Raw genomic sequence first — 26,756 nt, 5'->3', positions numbered from 1 at the left:
GGGTCACTTGAAAGAGGCAATGGTCAGAAGCAAAACAGACATTTGAAGAGGGACAGGATCAAAAGAGAGAGAAGGATAAGAAGAAGTAAATAAGTTGGAAGGAAATGCCCAGTTGGTAATCACGACTGAGAATATGAATGGGAATGGAAGCAAATTACAAAATGGATTAGAAACAAGAACACAATATGTTGTTTACAAGAGATATACTTGAAACATAAAGATACACACAGAGGTAAAATAAAGAACTGAAATAGAATCTATTAGACTTCAGTTGAAGTAAGAAAGATAGAGGTCATAATCATAATCTCAGACAAAGCAAAAGAAAAAAACACAGCTAAAACATAAATAATATTTTGCTAAAAATACACAATGAAGTAATATCCAAAAAAATTACTGCAAGTTTCTCTAAAAAAGGCTTTATTTTTTCAAATATATACGTAACTGAATCAAATTTATAAAATAAGTCATTCCCCAATTGAAAAATGATCAAAGGATATGAACAAGCAGCTTTCAGAAGAATAAATCAAAGCAAACTATACTTGTGAAAAAAATGTCCTAAATTACCATTAGTTAGAGAAAAGCAAATTAAAACAACTCTGGAATACTATCTCATACCTATCAGAAATTATAAATTCTGGAGGGATTTCTGAAAAATAGCCACATTGATTAACTGTTGGTGTACTTATGAATTCATCCAATCATCCTGGATAACAAGTTGGAACTATGGTCAAAGGTCTTTAAAGGTGTTACCCATATGTGATCCAGATATGTTACTACTGGGTCTGTATACTCCCAAGAAATCAAAGTAAAAGGGCATATCTCTACAAAAATATTTATAAAAGCTCTTTTTATGGTGGTAAAGAGCTGGAAATTGAGAGCATGCTCATCAGTTATGGAATATCTGAACAGGTTATGGCATATGATTGTGATACAGTACTGCTGTGGCATAAGAAATGATAAGGAGGGATGATTTCTGGGGGAAAAAAATTTGAGAAGACTTCCATCAACTAATGAAAAATGGAGTGAGAAGAACCTTGAGATCACTCTGCACAGTACCAGCAACATTGTAATGATGACCAACTGTGAAAGACTTGGCTACTCTGAACAATAAACACAATTATCCAAAACAATTCCAAAGGACTCATAATGAAAAAATGCTATCCACCTCCCAAGAGAAAACTGATGAACTCTGAAGGTAAATTGAAGTATAACTTCCTTTCTTCCTTCCTTCCTCTTTTTTTTCCTTTTCCTTTCTTTTGCAATATGGCTAATACGGAAATAAATTTTGCATGGTTTCACAGGTGCAATCAATATCATTTTCCTTTCTTTTGCAGTGGGTATGGGAGCAAGGAGGAGGATTGGGAACTCAAAATTTAAAAAGGAAAGGATTTTAAAATAAATAAAAAACATTTATTTTAAAATGAAAACACTGTAAATTATTGTTGGGATATTTTTTATGTCCCTGCTATCCATTTTACTATACTACTAGTATTAGTCAACAGTTAATAAACATTTATTAAGTATATGCAATTAGTGATATGTTAAGCTTTAGGGATACAAATAAGAACAGAAAAAGTCAATATCTTTCCTCAATGATCTTACAATCTAATGAAAAAATTATATAATGCATAAAAGGAAAGAAAAAAGTCAGGGTTTGAGGGTGGTAAGAGAGGGGAATATCAGAGGGTACTCAGTCTGGAGGCATGATATTCATGGAGTCAAAGTCATGGAGAATTTCTGATGAAAAATTAAGGTTTTTTTTGAAAGCTCTACATCCTCTGTAAAGGAAGGATTTGTGAGGAATTTATTGCTTTACTTCCAGTCAGAAGGCATAAGCAAGTGAGAGAGTTGAAAAGGTGTGGAAAGTGAATCAATCTCCAAGATAATGAGCTTATTCTAGGGAAGGTATGATGTTCATGGAGTCAAAATCAAACAGAGCAGTTGGTGGTAAATGAAATATTAATTAAAACTGGTATTCTGTCAGTATTGTTTGCCCTAAATGCTTTTTCTGATTTAGCTTTGATGCATATTCTCAATTTTTTTTATTGTCTTAAGCTTAGAGAAGACCAAGATCCTTGGGGATGGTCTTGCTTCCAAAAGATCAAAATATTTGGAAATATAAGATGATAAAATATTTTATATGTGTTGAATCTGGAACTGCCTTCAGATATTGCTGGATACAGTTTCCATGAGATAAAACTGCTTAATATGTTTGTTCCGCATTCAATCCCTATAAATTAATGTCATCTGTTCACATGCAATTAGAATAAAAGTATACCACAACAAATTTAGAGAGGGCTCACATGAGCCAAGTTATTGTTCTTGGTGTATGTGTGTGTGTGTGTGTGTGTGTGTGTGTGTGTGTGTGTGTGTGTGTGTGTGTGTGTGTGTGTGTAGCTCAAAGGGAGGCAAAATAGACATTTCTAGCTTCCCATACTTCTCCAAGGAAGACTTTCAGTTCTGCTAGGAAGGTAAACAGGAGGTTTGGGTTAAAGGCTACCACTCTCCTCTCCTCAGAAAGAAAGGGAACCAGGATGAAATTGTATCTACTTTCTTCCTTAAAAGCTGTTTTTCTAGGCAATATGATCAGATTCCATCTACTTTTTTACTGTTTTATCATTTAGGATGCGGGGAGCTGGAGGGGTGGGGATAAGCCCAGATCCTGTATCTAATATTTGACCCCTTCCTCACCTAATACCAGTTCCACAAAGAACACACATAGAGAATAGCAAAGAAAACTACTTATTCAAATCAATTTTTAAAAAAAACCCAGAAATCAGGGAAGTTATATATAGAATACATACCAAACAGTATAGAGTGAAGGCATTCTCCCATTGAGAGCAAGATAACTCAGCTCAACCAAGATAGAGAGTCCTGGGTCTTACCCAAGGGGAATACCCCTGAAATCTCTAGAATAGCAAACTGGGAATAGGGACATGATGAAGACTACCTGCTCCTCTCGTATTTTCCCAGAGTCTTATTACTTCAGCAACCTGAAGTGTGCTTGGCCTCTTCTATCTTCTTTGTCAAAGCTGGAAGTCAACTCTCATTTGAAAAAACAAACAAACAAACAAACAAACAAACTTTAAGCTTGACCAGTCCCCAAAATAGATATTAACGAAAACTGAAACTTTTTTTCTTGCCAAATCTACCCTGTTCTCAGGTAAGCCAGGACCTTTACCGGCCTTTTGTACAGGGGTTACATACATTAAGACTGATACAACATTTTGCTTGACTCTGACTTGAAAGTCATGTTTAGTTCTATTTAAGCGTTAGGACAATGGATTAATATCAGGAGGAATCGAGATGTCAAATTTTATATCAGTTGTTCTTGACATTATGTTGATGGCATTTTAAATAGAAAACAGATTTCTATGTGGACATCAAATATTCTAGCATGCTCATTGTGTTGAAATCTTTTATACATATTTATAATATGTAGCCAAGGCATGAATGCATAACTGAGTCAAGGTCATTGATATAATAAAGGTAGTGTCTATATTAGGGAACTTTCAAATGGTTTATTCAATAATCATTGAATCAATAATGTGCTTCAGTTTATATTACCTGGGAATGTTTGGCAAATCTTTCTTGTTCCTGAATGAATATATTGCTTCCTCTAAGTATTTATAGAGTTCTGAGCAATATAAACTGTGTATATATAAACTTTGTACAAAGTCCATAAACATTTAATTGGTATACCTCTACAGGGATCATGTGCTTTCTTCATTTGGTAATAAATGTGTGATGCCATCTGTTAAGAAAGATGGGATCAGGCTTACATAGGAGAAGTACTTTACTAGCTAGTAAAATGCTTTGCTAGTAATTCAGAAACTGCACTACTGTGAAATGTTTGAGCCAATAAGTATGGATATCATCTGAATTTGCCACTTTCTCATTTTTTAGAGAAGCTAGATTTTAAGTAATTTTTATGTAACCATTCTTTGTATATTCTTCTAGCTAATACAAAAACAACTGACCCCCATGTAGCAGAGATAGATATGATAAGTGATATGGCTTATACCACTTCAAAGAGAAGTTGTGATCTCCAGCTTTGGAGAGGTAGAAGGAGGTCTGTGTAGCAAACTGAACTTGCTTACCTGGGAAGGGAGGAAGGGATGCAGGACCATGATATCTGGGAAATATCTCCTTCATTCTTCAGTTTCTAAGAGGTGTTTTGAGCTAGAATTATCTATAGTCTGGTAGTACAGTGGTAACTTAAAATAAAAGCCACTTTTCCTGATTTTTTTTCAAAGGAAAGATAAAAGTTAACTTATTTTCACTAACTGAGCTCTCACCTCCAAATTTCTGATTACATAAATGACAATTGCCAATGGCTGATCCATCTCTCTATCAAAGTAAGGAACAAATAGAAATTGGGGGAATTATATAGATTGAAATAAGCAGAAAGAATATACATTACTCAAGTGAGTTCATTGAATCTGAGTGTGGTTAGGTCTTAGGTCAATCAAGGAGAAATAGAATGAAAACACTGGGATGGAATCCATTAATATCAATCTCTAGGATTGCAAGAAGTAGAAGTCAAGGGAAAATTTGGTTTCCCCACATGCCTACATATCAAGGGAGATGTCCTATCAACAGTTCAAAAGTCCACACTCTTCTTGAACTCTCTACCTCTCCATCTTTTTTCCAGTCTCTTGAAGTCCTAATGAGTTTTTTGATTCATGCTACTATGCAGCATCACAGACTCATCAATTTCTTAACCAATCAGATGTCCTATCACCTCCAAATAAAAATCACAGGACTGTACCTCAGAAAAAGACCTTTATGTTTAGCAGGGGATAGTTTGCAAATAAGTGTGTGTGTGTGTGTGTGTGTGTATGTGACTGTTGTGACTAAAATATATGTCTATCAAGCCATCTGTGATTAAGAAAATGACTGAACCATACCCTCTACCAAACTGAGCAGTATTTCTGCTTCCTTGACAGATAGGTTACTCAGAAGATTACTTTCCTCTTCCTGTATTTTCATAAATACATTTCCTAGACTTGGGCAGAAGTCAAAAACCAAACCTATTCACAGTATGCAAAGATTTTTTCGTGTTTAATCCAACTTGCATTTCCATTTTGTGGTACTCTGCTGACTGGCCATATGATGTCTAGAAATTTTTGACATCCTTCTCTGGCCAGAATTCTTCCTCTTCTCTATCGTCTTTGCTTCCCAGGACTTAGAGTTATTTTTTTAATTGAATTAGAAGTGTTTATATTGATCTTTCCACTGCTTTGACTCATTTTATAGCATTAAATTTTGGGATTTAGCTCTTTACTGGTGAGTAATAGTATCAAAAATTTCATAAATTTTATTTGCTTGCCAGATTTTATTACATCCATTTTTTGTAGTCTTTAATTGGACAATACACAATTTACAATTTATACTCGTCACAACAGTGAAATGTTGATGTGATCTTACCCTGTCTTTCTGGCATGTTTCCATATTTTTCTCAATACTTCTTCCAAAGTGAGATTTAAGGTCTGACCTTAGAAGTAATACTAAATATCTCCACCTTTCTCCCTAAGGTGCTCCCTATGGTAATACTGGTTGCCAAATATACTATTTTATGCAGGTAGTGAAATGCTTTTATATTTTATGTCAAATACTGTGGAAGAATTAATTATTCTGTTTTAGTGCAAGTTAGATCCATGCCATGAAAATTCAAAAAGTGCTATAAAGCTTTACATACTCTTTGATCCAGAAATACCACTACATCTGTACACAAAAGAGATCAAAGAAAAGGAAAAAGGATATGTGTGTGTGTGTGTGTGTGTGCATGTGTGTGATTGTGATGGAATGCTATTCTGTTGGAAGAAATGATGAACAAGATGGTTTCAGAAAAATCTGGAAAGACTTAGATGAACCGATGCAAAGTGAAGTGAGTAGAACCAGGGGAATATTGTACACAGTAACAGAAATATTATATGATAATGAACCCTGAATGACTACTCTGTTCTGAGCAATGTAACGATAAGGGACAACTCTGAAAGACGTATGCTGAAAAATGTGATCCATCTCCAGAGAAAGAATTGAATGCACATCGAAGCATACTTAAAAACATCATTATCCTTATTTTTTGGCCTATATTTTTTTTTACCTCACGGGTAACATGGAAATGTTTTGTATGATTCTACACATAATTACATACATATAATCTATATCAAATTACTTGACCTCTCAAGAAAGAGAGAGAAAGGAAGGACAGAGAGAATTTAGAAATCAAAATTTAAGAAAAAAGTGTCAAAAATGTTTCATTTAAATACAGTTGAGAAAGAAATGAAATAAAAATTGTTTTAAAAAGAAAAAAACTAATTTATGTTAATTAAAAAATAGAGGACAGCAAAAAGATCATAAAAAATGGGATAAGGACCCACATGTACAAAAATATTTATAGCAGCTCTTTTTGTGGTGGCCAAGAACTGGAAATTGAGGGGACGCCTATCAACTAGTGAATGGCTGAATAAGTTGTGGTATATGAATATAACAGAATACTATTGTGCTATAAAAAAATGATAAACAGGTGGACTTCAGAAAAGCCTGGAAATATTTATACGAACTGATGCTGAGTGAAATGAGTGGAACGAGGAGAATGTTATACACAGTGACAGCCACAGTGTATGAGGGCTTTTTCTGATAGACTTAACTCTTCACAGCAATGCAAGGACCTAAAACCGTTTCAAAGAACTCTTGATGCAAAATGTCACCCAAATGCACAGAAAGAATTATAGCACCAGCATGCAGAATGAAGCAAACTATTTTCTCTTTTGTTATGTTTTGGTATGTTTTATTTTGTTTTGGTTTTTCTCCTATTCATTTAATTCTTCTCTGCAACATGACTAATGTGAAAATGTGCTTAATAAGAATGTATGTGCAGATACCATATAAAATTGCATGCTGTCTTGGGTAGAGAGGGAGAGGAAATTTAAAACATATGGAAGTGGTTGTTGAAAACTGAAAACAAATAAATTAATAATAAAGAGAAAAACAAAAAAGAAGAGAAAAATAGAGGGAAGATAGATGACACAATGGATAAAGTGTCTGGGCTGAAGTCAAGAAGATATATCTGAGAGAGAGAGAGAGAGAGAGAGAGAGAGAGAGAGAGAGAGAGAGAGAGAGAGAGAGAGAGAGAGAGAGAGAGAGAGAGAGAGATGGGAGGATGCTACAGATTTGAAATGTTGCATGATTATTACTTTCACTTTATTAAGAGACCTCTCATGAAACTGGAGGTGTGTAAATGTTTGTAATGAAAAAAAACCCCAAAAATACAGCAATAAAGTTTTAAGTTTTTTAAAAAGTTTCATTTTCATTATGACCCTTTCCCTTTCAAAATCATTCAAGATATCTGAATTATTTTTGCCTTGCATTTCTTTATTAGGCCATAACTCTGAAATTTATATTCAAAGTAGATTTTCGTTTTCCCTTTAAAAACTTTTTTTATTCTGAATGAGAGGATATATTTCTACATACAAAAAAAGAGAGAGAACATTTCCAAATATGAAACATAGCAAATAAAATTATTAAATATAAAACTACAAATTTCTATTATGCACAACTTTCTTAAAAGTGTAGCCCAGGATACAGAGTATCTCAAAAGTCTTATTATAGTATTAAATTATTGAAGTTATTAAAAATTATAACTTCACTAACTCTTTTGACACATCCTGGATAATAAATTCAACCTGTTACTTTCGAAGCTACCTTGCTTAACGAATTTATTCCCACACTTACTTCTGTTCCTTTTTGGGCATTTTTAAAGCTGATTTAAAGGACAAAGAGCAGGACATGGTGACAGGAAGATCCAATTTTAAATCTTACCTCAGAAATTTAGCAACTGGGTGACTGATAATCTCTTAAACTTTCTCAGTTGGTATAGGTATCAGGGCTATATTTTTTTTTATCACTGAAGGAATTTAGTAGGCTTTCTATGTTTCATATTTTTGCACACAGTTTATATAAACTTGGAATTAATTGCTCTTTGAATGTTTGATGGAATTCCCTTGTAAATCCATCTGGTCCCGAGGTTTTTTCATTTTTTTCTCTTTGGAAACTTATTTATGGCTTGTTTTGAGAAAAGGCTATTTAAACTCCATCTTTTCTTTTTTCTGTTAATATGAGTAGTTTGTATTTCTTCCGATATTCATCAATTTAACTTAGTTTGTCCTGAGGGTTGGGGCATGGCTCTAATTCATGTTCCCAGGAAGGGGGAGGCTAGAAGATTTCTTTAATTCAGGAGTTCTGAGATGCAGTAGGCCAAGCCAATCAGGGTGCTGGAACACTGTCTGTAATCAATACTATAAGACCCCAGGAGTAGAAGGTTATAAGATTGCCTAAGGAGGGCCAAACTGGCTCAAGCTAAAAACAGAACAGATCAAAATTCCTCTGCTAATCAGTGGTGGGATTCAGCATACAAGTAAACACTGAACTTCTGGCGTGGTAAAGATAGGGAGAACTAGATGGATAGATAACATAAATAAATGGATAGATAGATAGATAGATAGATAGATAGATAGATAGATAGATAGATGATAGATAGATCGATAGATAGATAGATAGACAGGTATAATCACACATTAAGGTATATAAACCTCACAAAGAGGTACAGAAAAACTGAAATAGTATACATATCCTTCATTAACTTAAGCACAACAAAACTTATATTCAACTCTGTAGTAAAGGAATAAAAAATAACTTGTGAGTCAAAGAAAAAATAATAGAACAATACTTACTCAAGTAAATAACAAAACTGAGACAACTCACCAAAACTTGAGGGATATTTTAAAATAAAATTTTAATGAAGTAATATGTACATAGTATGTAACACCCCTGGGGCACAATAATTATAGTTTCAACAACAACAAAAGTAATAATAATGACAAATTTTGATAATACAGTTGACTGTGTTTATATGACTTCCTTTATTTTATCTTCATTTTAATTTCTCCTTTTAATTTTTGATGTGACAATTTGTTTCTTCTCTTCTTCATTAGGCTAGCTAATCATTTACCTATTTTATGTAAAAAAAATAAACAGCTTCTATGTTTATCAATTCATTTTTGAGTATTCATTTTCAATTTTGTAAATTTTTTTGACTTTTTTATCTCTTTTGATGTTTAGTTCTAATTTTTTTTTGCTTTTGATTTGTTAGTTGCATGTTCAGTTCATTGACCTGCCCTTTGTCTTTTTTGCTGATATTATTGTTTAGAGATATAAATTTTTCACTTTGACAGAATCCCTCACTTTTTAATACTGTCTCATTCTTGTTATTTACTTGGATGAGTTCATATATTGTTTCTGTGATTTTTTCTTTGACCCACAAACTATTTATGTCTAAGTTATTTATTATCTTTTTTTATTCCTTTCCTCCCAGTCCTTTATTGAATATATTTTAATTGTGTTTTGGTTAGTGAAGAATGTCTTTGCTATTTCTGTTTTTCTACACTTGTGTGTGAGATTTGTATGCCCCGTTACATCGTCTTTGTTGTTGTGCTAAGTACAGCCAAATAATATGCATACTTCTTTCTGGTCCAATTAAATAATTTCCAGAGAGGACATGGAGTCAAGATGGCAGAGTGAGAGCAACTACTCACCTAAGCTTTCGGACAAACTCCTTCAGATACCTCTAAAAAGAGAATCTGAAAAACTTTAGAGTGGCAGAATCCAATAGGAGACAGACTGTAGCAGATTTTCAACCCAGAACAGACTGGACAGTGGATGGGAAGAATCTGCTGCATGGGACTGGAGGAACACTCAGTACACAGCACACAGGCTGTACCAGTGCAGACCCTGCCATAGTAAAGCTTAGCATGAAGCCCAGGGTGGTCAGAAGCAGCAGTAGCACTGCAGAATCTCAGACATATCAGCCCAGGATAGGACTCCAGAGGAACTGAGCAAGATAGAACCGCAGAGCCCCAGGTAAATGCAGCAACCACTCCTGAGACTATCAGTCCATAGATAAAATATCTGTAAGTCATCTTCTTGAACTTCTTGGAGTCAAGATGGTGAAGTGATTATTAAATGCTCTACCCCTCCCCTTGTTGGTCTTGAAAAACTCAGAGAATATTTCCCCAGGAAAAATCCAGGAACAGTGAGATCAACTGAAGGAGTAAAGAGTCTCAACCCATGAGGCTAGGAAAATCACAAAGGAGGGGTCCCTCTTGGTGTGACTGAAGGGGACTAGTGCAGGACCAGAGATGTCCCAGACCCACCTCAGCAACCAGGAGGACATCCTGAGCCCTAGGGGCATGGAGCCCATAATGATCATCACCAGGACCCCAGGCCTGCCTCAGCACAGGCAGGGGAATTGGGAAGACCTTAGTGAAAATGGGGTTCACCAACCACTAAACTTGCCTATGCTCAGAAGAGGAGACCTCCTGAGGCCAGACCACCCCTCCCCAACACATAATGCAGCTAGCTTCAGCGTAGCTCCAGGGAAACTCAGAAAGACTTCACCTGACCTTTGCTTTGCACACCAGTCAGCTCAGTACCAGGTAAGATATAGCATTCTAGCTTCTAACTGAAAGAAACAGAAGCCACAATACACAAAACCTCAATTAAATAATTCTAAGCCAAATAATATGCAAACTTTTTCTGGTCCAATTAAATAATTTCCAGAGAGAGGGTGGAGCCAAGATGGCACAGTGAGAGGAACTACTCACCTAAACTCTCAGACAAGCTCCTTCGGATACCTCTAAAAAGAGAATCTGAACAAACCCTGTAGGACAGCTGCTGTGCCCCAGAAGCAGAGAACCCATTTAAAAGCAAGGAAAAGGGTGATCATCATAAGCAAGAAGCAAACCAGAAAATATAAGACCATAGAATCTTTCTATGGGGACAAGGACCAAAATACAAATAATAAAGAGACTGGCATGTAGACTGCTCTCATCTGAAATTTCAGAAGGGAATATGAACTTGTCTCAAACTAAAAGAGCATTCTTGGAAGAGCTCAAGAAGGATTTTAAAAGCCAAAATTCAAATTCAAATTTTAAAACCAAAAAAGTAGAAGGAAAACTGGCTAATGGTTTTAAAAATATGAAAAAAGAAATCATGGAAGAGTTTAAAATGAAAATTGGACAAATGGAAAAGGAAGCACAAACCTTAACTGGAAAAATTAAACAAATGGAAAAGGAAGTACAAAAACTAACTGAAGAAAATAGCTCTCTAAAAGAAATAATTGGACATATGGAAAAGAAGATGCAAAAGTTAACTGAAGAAAACAACTTCTTAAAAATTATAATTGAGAAATTAGAAGCTAATGAATCTATGAGACATCAAGAATCAGTCAAACAGAATCTAAAGAATAACAGGACAGAAGAAAATGTAAAATATCTAATTGGAAAAGTGACTGACCTGGAAAATAGATCCAGGAGAGAAAAATCTAAGATTTATTGGTCTACCAGAAAGCCATGATGAAAAAAAGAGCCTGGACCATATCTTCCAAGAAATTATCAAGGAAAACTGCCCAGAGGTCCTAGATCCAAAGGGGAAAAACAGTCATTGAAGAAATCCATCATTCACCCCCTGAAAGGAATTGCAAACATAAAACACCAATGAATATCATGGCTAAACTCCAGAACTATAAAGTAAAGGGGAAATACTGCAAGCAGCCAGAAAGAAACAACTCAAATATCAAGGAACTACAGTCAGGATCACAGAGGATCTTGCAGCTTCTATATTGAAAGATCAGAGGGATTGGAATATGATATTCCATATGGCAAAGGAGCTGGGACTACAAACAAGGATCAATTACCTAGCAAAACTGAGCATAGTATTTCAGGCAAGGAGATGCACATTCAGTGAAATAAGGGATTTCCAGACCTTCCTGAAGAAAAGATAAGAGCTCAATAGAAAATTCCATCTTCAAACAGAAGTCTCAAGAGAAGCACAAAAAAGTAAACAGGGAGAAAAAACTTGTTATTTAATGTGGGCAAATTGTTTACATCCCTATGAGGGAAAATGATATTTGTGAATCTTGAGAACTGTATGTTTATTATAATATATAAAAGGAATATACATAGATAGAAGGAGTGGGTATAAGTTAAATAATATGAGGATGAAAATGTGATTTAAGGGTGCAAAGGGATTGTAATGGGATAAGTGAAAAGGAGGAGGCAGAAGAGGGTAAATTATATCACAGGAAAATACACAAAATACAGGGAAAGAGGGGAGGGAGATGAGCACCGTTTGAGATTTACTCTCATCTGATTTGGTTCAAGGAAGGGACAACAAAATCAGTTTGGTACAGAAATCTAACTAGCCCTATAGGCAGTAGGAAGGGAAAGTGGAAAGAAAAGGGAGGAGAGACTAAAAGAGAGGGAAGAAGTAGCAAGGGAAGGAGGGAGCAAAAGGGAGGGGTGCTGAGAAAAGATAGGGAAGACTGAGGGAGATGATGGTCTAACCCTACAACTCTATCATGGAGGGGAAGGGAGAAGGGAGAACTAAAAGCAAAAACAAGGGGAAAGAGGATGGAAGGAAAGACACAGATAATAAGCATAACTGTGAATAGGAATGGGATGAACTCTCCCATAAAAAGGAGGCAGATAGCAGAATGAAGTAAAAACCATAATCCAACAATATGTTGTTTACAAGAAATACATTTGAAATGAGATGATACACACAGGGTACAGGTAAAAGGTTGGAGAAGAATATGTTGTGCTTCCACTGATGTAAAAAATGTAGCGGTAGCAATCCTAATCTCAGACAAAGCAAAAGCAGAAATAGATCCAATCAAAAGAGATAAGGAAGGAAACTGTATCCTGCTAAAAGGCACCATAGACAATGAAGCTATATCATTAACTAAACTTACATGCTCCAAATGGCATATCATCCAAATTCTTAGAGAAGAAATTAAGGGAGTTACAGGAAGAAAAAACAGCAAAACTACAATAGTGGGGGATCTCAACCTCCCCCTCTCTGAACTTGATAACTTTAACCTTAAAATAAACAAAAAAGAAGTTAAGAAGGTAAATAAAACTCTGAATAAGGTAGATATAAAAAATCTCTGGAGAAAACCAAATGGGGATAGAAAGGAATATACCTTTTTCTCAGACATACATGTCAAATATACAAAAATTGACTACGTATTAGGGCAAAAACCCCTCACAATACAGTGCACAAGGGCTGAGATAGTCAATTCATTCTTCTCAGATCATAATGCAATAAAAATTATACTTAATCAAAGGCCATGGAGAAATAAACCAAATATTAGTTAGAAACTAAATACCTTAATCTTAAAGAATGAATGGGTGAAACAACAAATCATTGAAACAATCAACAACTTCATTCAAGGGAATGACAATAATGAGACAACCTACTAAACTTATGGAATACTGCAAAAAGAGTTCTTAGGGAAGGTTTATATCATTGAATGCCTACATGAATAAAATAGAGAAAGAAGAGATGAATGAAGTGGGCATGCAGTTGAAAAAGCTAAAAAAAAGAACAAATTGAAAATCCCTAAGTAAATACCAAATTAGAAATACTGAAAATTAAAGGAGAAATTAACAAAATTGAAGTTCAGAAAACTATTGAAGTGATAAAAAATAATGAAATTATGAAAGAACAATAAAATTGATAAACCTTGGGTCAATTTGAATTTAGAAAAAGAAAAAAAAGACAACCAAATTACAATACCAAAAATGCAAAGGATGAACCAACCTCCAGGGAAGTGGAAATTAAAATAATAATTAGAAATTATTATGCCTAATTGTATGCCCATCAATCCGACAATGGAAATGAGATGGATGAATATTTTTAAAAAATATCAATTGCCCAGATTAACAGAAGAGGAAGTTGAATACTTAAATAACTCCATCTCAGAAAAGAGAGATTGAACAAGCCATCAATGAACTCCCTAGAAAAACATCTCTAGGAATACATGGATTTACAAATGAATTCTATCAAAAATTTAAAGAACAGTTAATTCCAATACTATATAGACTATCCGAAGAAATTGGTGAAGAAAGAGTCCTATCAAATTCTTTGTATGATACAAATATGGTTCTGATACCTAAACCAGGAAGAGCCAAACCAGAGAAAGAAAATTATTCACCAATTTCTGCAATAAATATACATTCAAAAAATGTAAATAAGATATTAGCAAAAAGAATACAGCAACTTATCATGAGAATATTACATTATGATCAGGTAAGATTTATACCAGTAATGCAGAACTGGTTCAATATTAGGAAAACTGTTAAAATTATTGATCATATGAACAACAAAACTAACAGAAATCATATGATTATCTCAATAGATGCAGAAACAGTTTTTGAAACAATACAACACACTTTGCTATTGAAAACACTGGAGAGCATAGGAATAAATGGAGCCTTCCATAAAATAATAAGCAGTATCTACCTAAAACCATCAACAAGTACCATATGTAATGGTGATAAGCTGGATGCATTTCCAATAAGATCAGGGCTGAAACAAGGATGGTCATTGTCACTACTGTTATTCAATATGGTACTAGACATGTTACCTTTAGCAATAAGAAAAGAAAAAGAAATTGAAGGAATAAGAACAGACAAAGAAGAAACTAAGTTATCACTCTTTGCAGAAGATGTGATGATATTCTTAGAGAATTGCAGAGAATCAAGTGAAAAATTACTTGAAATAATAAACAACTTTGGCAAAGTTGCAAGTTACATAATAAACCCACATAAATCATCTGCATTTCTATATATTACTCACAAAGCTCAACAGCAAGAGTTAGAAAGAGAAATCCCATTTAAAGCTATGGTAAACACTGCAAAACATCTGGTAGTCTACCTGCCAAACCAAACCAAGGGACTATATGAACACAATTACAAAACACATTTCGCACAAATAAAATCAGATCTAAGTAAGTGGAAAAATATCAGTTGCTCATGCGTAGATCAAGCTTATATAATAAAAATGACCATCCTACCTAAACTAATTTGCTTATTCAGTGCTGTACAATCAAAATACCAGAAAATTATTTTCCAGAGCTGGAAAAAATAATATCCAAATTCATCTGGAAAAACAAAAGGTCCAGAATATCAGGAGAACTAATGAGAAGAAATGGTAGCGAATGTGACCTAGCCCTACCAGATGTCAAGTTCTGTCATAAAGCATCAATCATCAAAACAACTTGGTACTGGCTAAGAAATAGAAGTGTGGACTACTGGAATAGATTAAGTGTTCAAGACACAGTAGTCTATGAATATAGAAATCTTGGGTTTCAGAAACCCAAGGACCAGGGGTGGAGCCAAGATGGCGGAGTAGAAAGACACACATACACTACCTCCGAACCCACTGCCCATAAAATATCTGTAGAAAAAGAACCACTGGCAAATTCTGGAGCAACAGAAGCCACAGAACAATGGAGCGGAGGAGTGGAGGAGGCTCCAGAGAGCCTGAAAACCTCTCGCAAGAGGTCCCTTGCATCCTGGACCTGGAGAAGAGCCCAACCCTGCATTGGCGGCAGCAGAGAAAGGAGCAGATCTGAGCAGGCTTCAGGGACAGAATCTCCAGCAGCCAAGTGGGTCCCTCCACCCACAGGTGACAAGGGTTGGTGAGAGGGTCTCTTTGGCAGGTCGAGAGGGGTGTAGGGTGCCCCCATAACTCAGGTCCGCTTGGGAGGCAGCAGCGGAGGCAGGAGCAGACCAGGTCTCCCCAAGCAGGCAGGAGCCCAGATCCATTGTTGAAGGTCTCTGCATAAACCCCCTGAGGGAACTGAGCCTGAGAGGCGGCCCTGCTCCAACCTGACCACCTGAACTTAATTCTCACACTGAATAGCAGCCCTGCCCCCGCCAAAAGCCCTAAGGAGGGAAGCAGCATTTGAATCTCAGTTCCCAAACGCTGGCTGGGAGGACCAGGAGGCGAGGTGGGGGTGGAGAGGACACTCAGAAGTCAAGTCACTGGCTGGGAAAATGCCCAGAAAAGGGAAAAAAATAAGACTACAGAAGGTTACTTTCTTGGTGAACAGGCATTTCCTCCTTTCCTTTCTGATGAGGAAGAACAATGCTTACCATCAGGGAAAGACACAGAAGACAAGGCTTCTATATCCCAGCCCACTCAATGGGCTCAGGCCATGGAAGAGCTCAAAAAGAATTTTGAAAATCAAGTTAGAGAGGTGGAGGAAAAGCTGGGAAGAGAAATGAGAGACATGCAGTTAAACCATGAACAGCAGGTCAGCACCCTGCTAAAGGAGACCCAAAAAAATGCTGAAGAAAATAACACCTTGAAAAATAGGCTAACTCAATTGGCAAAAGAGGTTCAAAAAGCCAATGAGGAGAAGAATGCTTTCAAAAGCAGAATTAGCCAAATGGAAAAGGAGATTCAAAAGCTCACTGAAGAAAATAGTTCTTTCAAAATTAGAATGGAACAGATGGAGGCTAATGACTTTATGAGAAACCAAGAAATCACAAAACAAAACCAAAAGAATGAAAAAATGGAAGATAATGTGAAATATCTCATTGAAAAAACAACTGACCTGGAGAACAGATCCAGGAGAGACAATTTAAAAATTATGGGACTACCTGAAAGCCATGATCAAAAAAAGAGCCTAGACATCATCTTTCATGAAATTATCAAGGAAAACTGCCCTCAGATTCTAGAACCAGAGGGCAAAATAAGTATTCAAGGAATCCACAGATCACCACCTGAAAGAGATCCATAAAGAGAAACTCCTAGGTACATTGTGGCCAAATTCCAGAGTTCCCTGGTCAAAGAGAAAATATTGCAAGCAGCTAGAAAGAAACAATTCAAGTATTGTGGAAAAACAATCAGGATAACACAAGATCTAGCAGCTTCTACATTAAGGGATCGAAGGGCATGGAATATGGTATTCCAGCATTCCAAGGAACTAGGACTAAAACCAAGAATCACCTACCCAGCAAAACTGAGTATAATACTTCAGGGGAAAAATTGGTCTTTCAATGAAATGGAAGACTTTCAAGCATTCTTGATGAAAAGACCAGAGCTGAAAAGAAAATTTGACTTTCAAACACAAGAATGAAGAGAAGCATGAAAAAGTAAATAGCAAAGAGAAGTCATAAGGGACTTTACTAAAGTTGAACTGTTTACATTCCTACATGGAAAGACAATATTTGTAACTCTTGAAACTATTCAGTATCTGGGTTCTGGGTGGGATTACACATACACACATGCACACGTGCACACACACACACATAGAGACAGAGTACACAGAGTGAATTGAAGAGGATGGGATCATATCTTAAAAAAATGAAATCAAGCGGTGAGAGAGAAATATATTGGGAGGAGAAAGGGAGAAATAGAATGGGGCAAATTATCTGTCATAAAAGAGGCAAGCAAAAGACTTATTAGTGGAGGGATAAAGAGGGGAAGTGAGAGAAAAACATGAAGTTTACTCTCATCACATTCCACTAAAGGAAGGAATAAAATGCACACTCATTTGGGTATGAAAACCTATCTTACAATACAGGAAAGTGGGGGATAATGGGATAAGCAGGGTGGGAGGGATGATGGAAGGGAGGGCATGGGGAGGAGAGAGCAATTTGAGGTCAACACTCATGGGGAGGGACAAGATCAAAAGAGAGAACAGAAGTAATGGGGGACAGGATAGGAAATATAATTAGTTCTTACACAACACTACTATTATGGAAGTCATTTGCAAAACTACACAGATTTGGCCTATATTGAATTGCTTGCCTTCCAAAGGGAAGGGGTGGGGAGGGAGGGAGGAAGAGAAGTTGGAACTCAAAGTTTTAGAAACAGCTGTTGAGTACTGTTCTTGCCGCTGGGAAATAAGAACTACAGATAAAGGGGTATAGGATGGAGACAAGGGCAGAGAGGGATGATAGAAGAGAGGGCAGATTGGCAGACAGGGGCAATTAGAAAGCTCAGTGTTTTGGGGTGGGGGGAGGGGACAAAAGGGGAGAAAATTTGGAACCCAAAATTTTGTGAAAATGAATGTTAAAATTTAAATGAATAAATAAATGGGGAAAAATAAAAGAAACCCAAGGACCCCAGCTTCTGGGATAAGAACTCACTGTTTGACAAGACTTGCTGGGAAAACTGGATAACAATGTGGCAGATAATGGGTGTAGACCAATGCCTGACACCATACACATGAATAACATCCAAAAGATACATGATCTAGTTATAAGAACTGATATTGATTAGGGGAGCAGTAATAGTATATTTGTCAGATTTAAGGAGAATGGAGAAATTCTTGACTAAACAAGAGATAGAGAACACTATGAAGTGCAAAATGGATCATTTTTATTATATTCAATTGAAAAGTCTTTGCACAAACAAATCCAAAGCAACCAAGATTAAGAGGGAAGCAGAAAACTGGGAAAGAATTTTTCAACTTGTGTCTGTGATAAAGGCCCCATTTCTAAAATATATAAAGAAGTGAGTCAAATGTACAAGAATACAAGTCATTCCCCAATAGATAAATGGTCAAATGATATGAATAGGCAGTTTTCAGAGGAAGAAATTAAAGCTATCTATAGTCATGTGAAAAAAATGCTCTAAATCACTATTGATTAAAGAGATGAAAATCAAAACAGCTCTGAGGTACCACATCACTTATCATACTGGCTAACATGACAGAACATGTAGATGATAAGTGCTGGAGAAGATGTGGGAGAGTTGGAGCACATTCATTGTTGGTGGAGCTGTGAGCTGATCCAACCATTCCGGAGAGCAATTTGGAACTGGAAACCGAAGGGATGCCCATCAATTGGAGAATGGCTGAACAAGTTGTGGTATATGATTGTAATGGAATACTATTGTGCTATAAGAAGTGATGAACAGGAAGACTTCAGAGAGTCCAGGAAGGACTTACATGAACTGATGCTGAATGAAAGGATTAGAACCAAGGAACTTTGTATGCAGCAACAACCACAGTGTGTGAGGAATTTTTCTGGTAGACTTAGCCCTTCACAGCAATGTAAGAACCTAAAAATTTCCCAATGGACTCGAGGCAAAATGCCTTCCACATCCAGAAAAAGAACTATGGCATTGGATAGCAGAATGAAGTAGTCTATTTTCTCTTGTGTTATGTTTTGTTTTGTTTTGTTTTCATGGTTTCTCCCATTCATTTTAATTTTTCTCTACAACACTACTAAGGTGAATATTTATTTAATAAGAATGTATGTGTAGAACCTACACGAAATTGTACCCTGTCTCAGGGAGAGAGAGGGAAAGGAAGGGTGAAAGAGGCGAGAGGGAGGGAAAGAAAATACAAGATATTTGGAAGTGATCATAGAAAACTGAAAACAAATGTATTTATTAATTTTTTAAAAAAGGAATAGTCAATTATACGTAATAGATTTTAGGTTGCATGTACAGTCATCGTTTTTATTATACTATGTTATGGAAATACTTGTTTTATTAAATTAAATTTTATTTTAAATTTTATTTTATTTTATTTATTTTATTTTAAAATTTAATTTAATTTAAAGAATTATTTTCCAGAGATCTGCTATATCTACTTTGTCTAACTTTCAGATCTTTGACTTCTTTCTTATTTATCTTTTGTTTTGACTTATCTAAATCCAAGAGGGGTACCTTGAGATTCACAAATATTATATCTCTACAGTCTAATTTTTTTCGGGTAAATTAGTTTTTTTTTACTTTAAATATTTAGATACTATGCCATCCAGTGAATGCACATATATGTATACGTACATGCATATGCATATATATAGTATGTATATTACATGCATACATACATATGTGTGTAAGTGAAATTAATCCATTGGTTATAGTGCTGTTCAGATTATTTTACCCATTTAACTCAATTTATATTTTTCTAATCCTTTATTCAATAATATGATGTTTACCCCTGTTTTTCAGCCTCCTACTTTAATTCTGTTTTAGTATTTCTAGTTAAAGTGTTTTTCTTAAGATCATTTTGTTGGATTCTGCTTTCTAATTTATTCCACAATGCTTCTCTGTTTTATAGGTGACTATTCCCATTCATGTTCCATTTCAACTATTAAATATGTACTTCCTTCTGATCCATTCCTTTGAAACTACCCTCCATTCATCTCTTTATCATGAAGAAGGGTGCTGAAAGAAAAAAGTATTTTAATCCCTCATAAACCAATGGAAAAAATTATCCCACAGACTTTTATGACCTTTGGCAAAAGAAAGAAGAAAAGGAAGGAAGGAAGGAAGGAAGGAAGGAAGGAAGGAAGGAAGGAAGGAAGGAAGGAAGGGGAAAGAAAAGAAAACAATATCGTCACTCTCCCAAGGAAGGAGGATGGATTCAAGAGGGGAACTCAATCTCCAAATTCAAGAGAGAGTGGTGTTTTGGGTTTTTTTGCTGAAACACCTCTGAAGGTAGGAGATACAATTTCTGACCTACTGTTCCAAAGTGATACTGAAAGACTACAGATAATAAGAGAGATACTAAAATATAGGAGAAAAGGCAGATGCAGGTTGGATATTTTTTAGAAAAGGAAAATGAATACCATAGTCCTGTTATATGTTATATTCCTGACAACATTCTAGACCATATTATGAAAGAGATAGTGATTGTTAAAATCCTAGAAAATATAGCAGTGATCAGCATTGCTTTAACAAGAGGAGGCTGTGTATGGCTATACTTATTTCCTTTTCTGATGGAGTTTACTAACCTCATAGATCTAGGGGATGTTCTAGCTATCATTTACTTAGGTTTCAGCAAAATACTTGAAAATGTATCACAGTCTCTTCTTTGGAAAAGATGGAGAGGTTTGGGCCAGGTGGCATTATACTTATTTGGATATGGAACTGGCTGACATGTCAAACTAAAGGAGCCATCGATAGTTTAACATGAACTCAGAAGGAGATTTCTAGAAGAAGAGCTAAGTCCCAGGCTGTTTCACATTGTCACAAATGACTTGGATAAAGATGTGGAAGGCAACTTTATCAAATCTGCAGATGATAGAAAGCTGGGAAAGATGACCAACAACCTAGATAAGAATCAGAATCCACAATGTTATAGTTAGGCTAGAAAATTGGGCTGAATCTAATTAGATCTAATTTATTGTGGGCAAATTAAAATATTGCACTTGAATCATAAAAGTAAACTTCCTAAGTTGCAGTGAATAATGACTAGAAAATAGTTTGTCTAAAAAAAAGTCTGAAAATTTTAGTAAATTGTAAGCTCAATGTGAATTAATGATATAAAATGTCAGTCAAAAAAGCTGGTGTGGTTTACAGCTACACCAACAAGTAGAGTTTCCAGAAATAAGAAGTAATGGTTCACTGTATACTGCCTTGATGGGAACACAATTGATCATTCAAAGTGGTTCTGTGTGTCACTGCTTAGGAAGACTTAATAGTTGATTAAATTTAGAGTAAGACATCCAGAATGGTAAATAGCTTTGGGTTTAACATGAAAGTCTGTTGAAGCAAAAAGTAATGTTAACCCTAGAGAAGAGTCAGGAAAAACATGACTGCCATCTTTATGTATGTAATAGAATGTCCTGTGGAACAAGTTCACAAGCAATTATTAAGCAAGTCAAGTACTGTGCAGAACGATAGGTATGCAAAGAAAAGCAAACAAAAAAACTGCATTTGATCTTAAAGAGATCATTTTTAATAAGTGAGAGGGACTTGATTGGTTCAAATGGCACTGAGAGCAGAACTGGAAATAAGAATTGCAAAGAGGCAAAATTATTCTTGCTACAGGACAAAAAACTTCCTAACGTAAAGTGCTATCCAAAAAATGGAACAGGCTGCTTCACAAAGTCATAGTGTTCCTTCTTTGGAGGTACAGGAACCATGTGACTCTCTAAGATTTGCTTTTTTTCTGTAGAGGGAATTTGGGGGATTGGATTAATCGATCATTGAAGTTTTCTTTCCAATTCTGAAACTTTGTGGTTCATTTTCTTTTTTTCCTTCTTAACCCATGACTCCAGGGAGACAGGAGGGTGAGTTCACTTCTTGTCCATTTGGCAAGACTGTTTCCTCAGTTACTAGAGTTCAGCTCTACTCTGTCAATCACAATTAGCTCTGTCTTCCAGCCGTCAGCTGTTGCCGTTCCGTTTTTGAAGCTGTCAATAACAGAAACTCCACCTCCACTATCGTTCTTTTCTGATACCTGCCACTCTGCCTCCATAGTTGTCTCTCCATCCAAAGTTGCTGCTGTCCAAAGGAGTTCTGTTCTACTTTTACAGCTTCTGGTTGAAGGATTTTGGCTCTGTGCCTTGAGTGAAGCTATCAGGAAATTGTTATTACTTCCTTAAACTCTTGCTGATTTAAACTCTTACACTCTACATATGCATTAGAATGAAAGGTCTTTGGGAGTAGAGATAACTTTCCTTTTTTGCCCTCCATCCTCATTACCTATCAAAGTGCCTTGGCACATAGTAGGTACATACCGATGTTTATCTCTTTATTAAATTTGTTTGATTTTTTATGTTCTTCACAGTCCCACTCGTGTCACTCCAAGGGATTCCTCAGGCAGCCGTTGTTAGATCTTCGCTCATCCTTCTCTCGTAAAGGACACTGACCTTTACTCCTTTCTGGGTTAGGGCAAATGAATTCTTTTACGTCTTACCTACTACGGGGGTAGACAGCATGTTTCCTCATGCTGCCTCTGACTGGGATTTTGGTTTTGTGAGGCTGTCCAGGTACTTCTTAATTGGTCTTTTGAACCTTTCATCTTACTTTGGCACACAAACTGCCTTGAAGCTAGCACCAAACCATTGAAGGAGGGCTGTATAAGACAGTATAATCAAGAAGGCTTCAACATGCATTCCCTCCTCCCCCAATAAGCCCCTTAAAGCAGGAACTAAGATTCTGATACTAAATATAGTGCTTTTGACTCTACAGCTTGATGTCTTCCTATAGCTGTCCATAAATGAAACACATTACGTTGAGTCACTGAGTTTCCCATTCACAAAAGTCTTTAAATAAAAAGTGAATAACCATTTTCAGTAATGTCATAGAAGAGAGCCAAGCTTTAGGTTCATTTTGTACTCTCGAGTTGAGGATTCTATTTTTTTATGAATAATAGTTACATTATATAGTTAATAATAGAATGGTAAAGTATATCATATAATTTAGAACTGGAGGGAACTTGAGAGATCAAGTGGTTTTATTCCCCCCTTTTTACAGATTAAGGACATAACATCCAGATGAACAATGATTTTCAAGGTCTCTTTGACCTCAATAGCAGAAACAGAATCCAACCCTTGCCCATTGAATCCAGGTCCATCAGTCTTTCCACTGTATCATGTTGCTTCTAAGTTCTATCTTTAAAAAGTTAAATGTCATTTCTTCTTAGAACACTTCATAATCATAAAATATCGGCAAATTTGTGGATAGATTAGCATTAGGTATTTTTTTATCCTTAATTCATTCTTCATCTTTTCTCTTCCTTTGCATTGGTTTTAACTTTCAGGCTCCAATCAAATTCTTAGTTGAGAAGGTGTTAGCTTTGACTCTGGAGAGCATGTGAAACAAACATGATAGTCTACGGATCCTATTGTCAGGCAACAAGTCACTTGGGATAAACTGTCACCAGCTCAGAAGAAAATCTACATTGGAGAGAGGCACATTTTCATCCTTCTTTTTCCCTGTTATTTTCCTACGCTTTTTGTATCTCAGAGGAGTCTTAGCTCCCCAGCCCTTAATCAGACAGGTGGTCTGGAACTAAATACTGATATTATTATGCACCCTAATCCCAAAGGTTCCACAGCATGTTGAGCACCAGAGCAAACCCATTTTTGAGAAGCATAATGCTGGTGAGGTTTCATCAGTTATTAGCCAATAGTCTCCCTAACAAATGCATGCTGAGGAACACAATAGCAAAGAACACAAAATGCCAACTTGAGGATGACAGCCCAACTACTAACTGAATGCCAGGGGACTCATTATAAGGTGTTGGAAAGACAAGGCTGAAAGAAATTGTGGTAGACCACATGTGCCAGAGAGGAAGACGAAAACGTCTCTATAGACCTTGACTATTTAGGAAACGCAATGGTTTTGGATTTGAGCTATGCAACTTTGAGATCTAAAGAATATGAAAAATGATGACAAATATGGGAAGAAAAATAAAAGGAAAAGAAATGGAGGATTCTCCAAAAGTGAGAGAAAAACCAAACACAACCTCAACAGTCTACTTCTTCAAATGAACCCAAAGTTCTAATAAGAAAAATATAATTTACAAAAATAATTTAGTCAGGGATGTCTCTACTTGCCATCTCAGTGCAGATATTCTCAGGATTGGTGACATTAATTTGTGTTTGAAAACATTAAAAATCCTTGGATGAAAAATGTTAGAGAAATACAACATATTGCTCTTCCTGCAGAGGAGAAATGTCAATTGAATACCAATAGAAAAATATATACTTTAAATGCTCATCAGCTGGTAAGAAACTGAAAAGGTTTATACTGTCCTTTGGGTCAGTTTTAAAAATTAAATAGTGTCATATGCATCGAGACAATCAGTTTATTCACTAATAAGGTGAAAGAAACATAATTTAAAATGCAGTTTGATTAATTCTTGTACTTATTTGGTGAAATTCAGAAACATAAAAAGTTCAGAACAAGGTCCTTAATCTGAAGTGTGCAAAATGGCTAAAAACAAGTCTAATTTCAAAGTTTCTACTCAGCAAAAAAATTATAGAACATTTAAATTACATGATACCTCCAAATGAAGTATATCTATATCTATTTTGATATATTATTCTAATGTGCTTATCCTTTGTGACAATTTACTTGTCTTCTGATTTAATGATCATATCTTAACCATATCATTATTATATATATATTAAAAAATTAAAATTAATATAGATGTTTATTACATTGTTGTGGTTTACATATGATCTTTAAATCCAAACCAAAGAAATGATCATGAAAGATGAAACAGCATAATGGAAACATTTGCAATTGGATTTTATTTTTTGGCTTTAGTTTTTTTCTCTTTTCACCCTTTCTCTGTTCCTCTATTCCATTTATAGGACAAAAAAACAGAGTCTTTTCTGTCTGTACCCCATTTGCACAAGGTCTTTATGCTACTTGCTGGCTGCCCCGTGGCATCCAGACTAGCCCTTTCTAGAAACTGTTCTGTCCTCTTTTCCTTCCTGCTGACCTGAATTGTCAGCATATTTGTCCCTAATTACATTTTGCCTATCCTGTTTACCAGTCAGTCTGATAAGCTAATTTACTCTAATATAGATTCATAGGATTTAGAGCCAGGAGGGGAAGCAGGAGGTTGGCCAGACTCTTGTTCACTCTGCTCTTCTCAGAAAGAGAGTACAGGACTTGAAATATATCTATCTGCTCCTTTAAATATTATTAGTCTAAGAGATATGGTTTTTAGAGTCAAGAAAAATGTGATCACCATTCATGTAGGGAAGTAGGACCCCAAGCTTTATATCCAAGGCTCCTCTGTCTTCCCACAAAGTATCAGTTCCACAAAGAAACATATAATAAGTAGCAAAGAAACCCATTTATTCAAGTCAGTACCAAAAGAGAAATCAGAGAACATCTGCATAGGAGGATCTATATCAGATAATGCAGAGTGAAGGCACTCTATCACTGGAAACTACGTAACTCAACTCATTCAAGACAATCCTAAATCTCACCTAAAGGGAAATTCCCCAAAGTCTGTTGTATAGCAAGTTGGGGATGGGGACATGCTGGAGACTGCCAGCTCCTCTCCTGTCAGCCTCTTCCCAGTCTTATTTTTGACTCAGGAACCTGAAGTGAGATTGTTATTTCTCATCTCCAGGCTGCCAGGTCCTCCACTGCATCCAGGGATATTTAAGGTAATTCTGGTATATATCTTGCCACTGGACCCAAATGGCTCCAGAGGAAAGAATGAGGTTGGTGACTTTGTAGAGCCCTCCCTCACTTAAATTCAATTCACCTTCACGTCATGGCATCACCTCCCTGATGTCTTGCTCATCTTTGATAATGAAAGACAAAAAACAGCTGCAACACTGGAAGACTAAAGAAGCTAAAACCACTGAAAGAGCCTGAAGAGAATTTAGAGACTCTAGCACTTAGAGAAACATTCCTCTCATCTCTCCAGCACTCAGCCACTCATCTCCACCCTTGTAGCAGGCAAGCTCAGGGCATTGACTTCCAGCACTGCAGAGAAGTCCATACCAGTGAGTTTTGGGACTCTGGTTATACTTAAACTGAGTGGACATCTGCTTCCTTCCAATTTCTAATGGCTCCCCTTTTGTTCTATGGTTCATACAGAATGAGTTTAACTTCTCTTTTCTATAAAAACTCCTTATATACTTGAAGACAAATAGCATTTGTTTCCTAAGTTTTCTCCACGTGAAACAGACTCAGGACCTTCAACCACTCTTCATGTTTCATGGTTTTATAGTCCTTTCACTGTCCAAAATTCCTTCAAATTCAAGTATTAGAAAACAGAACTTCAATTTGACAGGATTTTTTTTTTATAGAACTGCGTAGAAGTTCTTACCCTGTTTTGAATAAGGAGCCCTTTTGGCACTCTGAAGAAAAACATGAGCCCCTTCTCAGAACAACATTTTAAATCATAATGCATATGTATGCATAAAATCAAATATATGGACCTGCAAAGGAAACCAGCTACATTGAAATACATTTTTTTCTTAATTAAACTCACAGATTTCACCTAGGTTACAAGACTCTGGTGAATATATCCATGAATGCATACAGATTGTAATCTCCCATTAACTTCTCATGTTGATAAGTTCATGTCTATATATTTCCATGAATGTTCCGTAGAAGATCTGTGCAATGCATTGAAGGCCTTACTGTGAATTATTTTAACATATTATGGGTACTAG

This window comes from Notamacropus eugenii, chromosome 4 (assembly GCF_028372415.1).
Source record: "Notamacropus eugenii isolate mMacEug1 chromosome 4, mMacEug1.pri_v2, whole genome shotgun sequence".
In the NCBI taxonomy this organism is placed as follows: domain Eukaryota; kingdom Metazoa; phylum Chordata; class Mammalia; order Diprotodontia; family Macropodidae; genus Notamacropus; species Notamacropus eugenii.
This window is presented reverse-complemented; position numbering follows the sequence as displayed.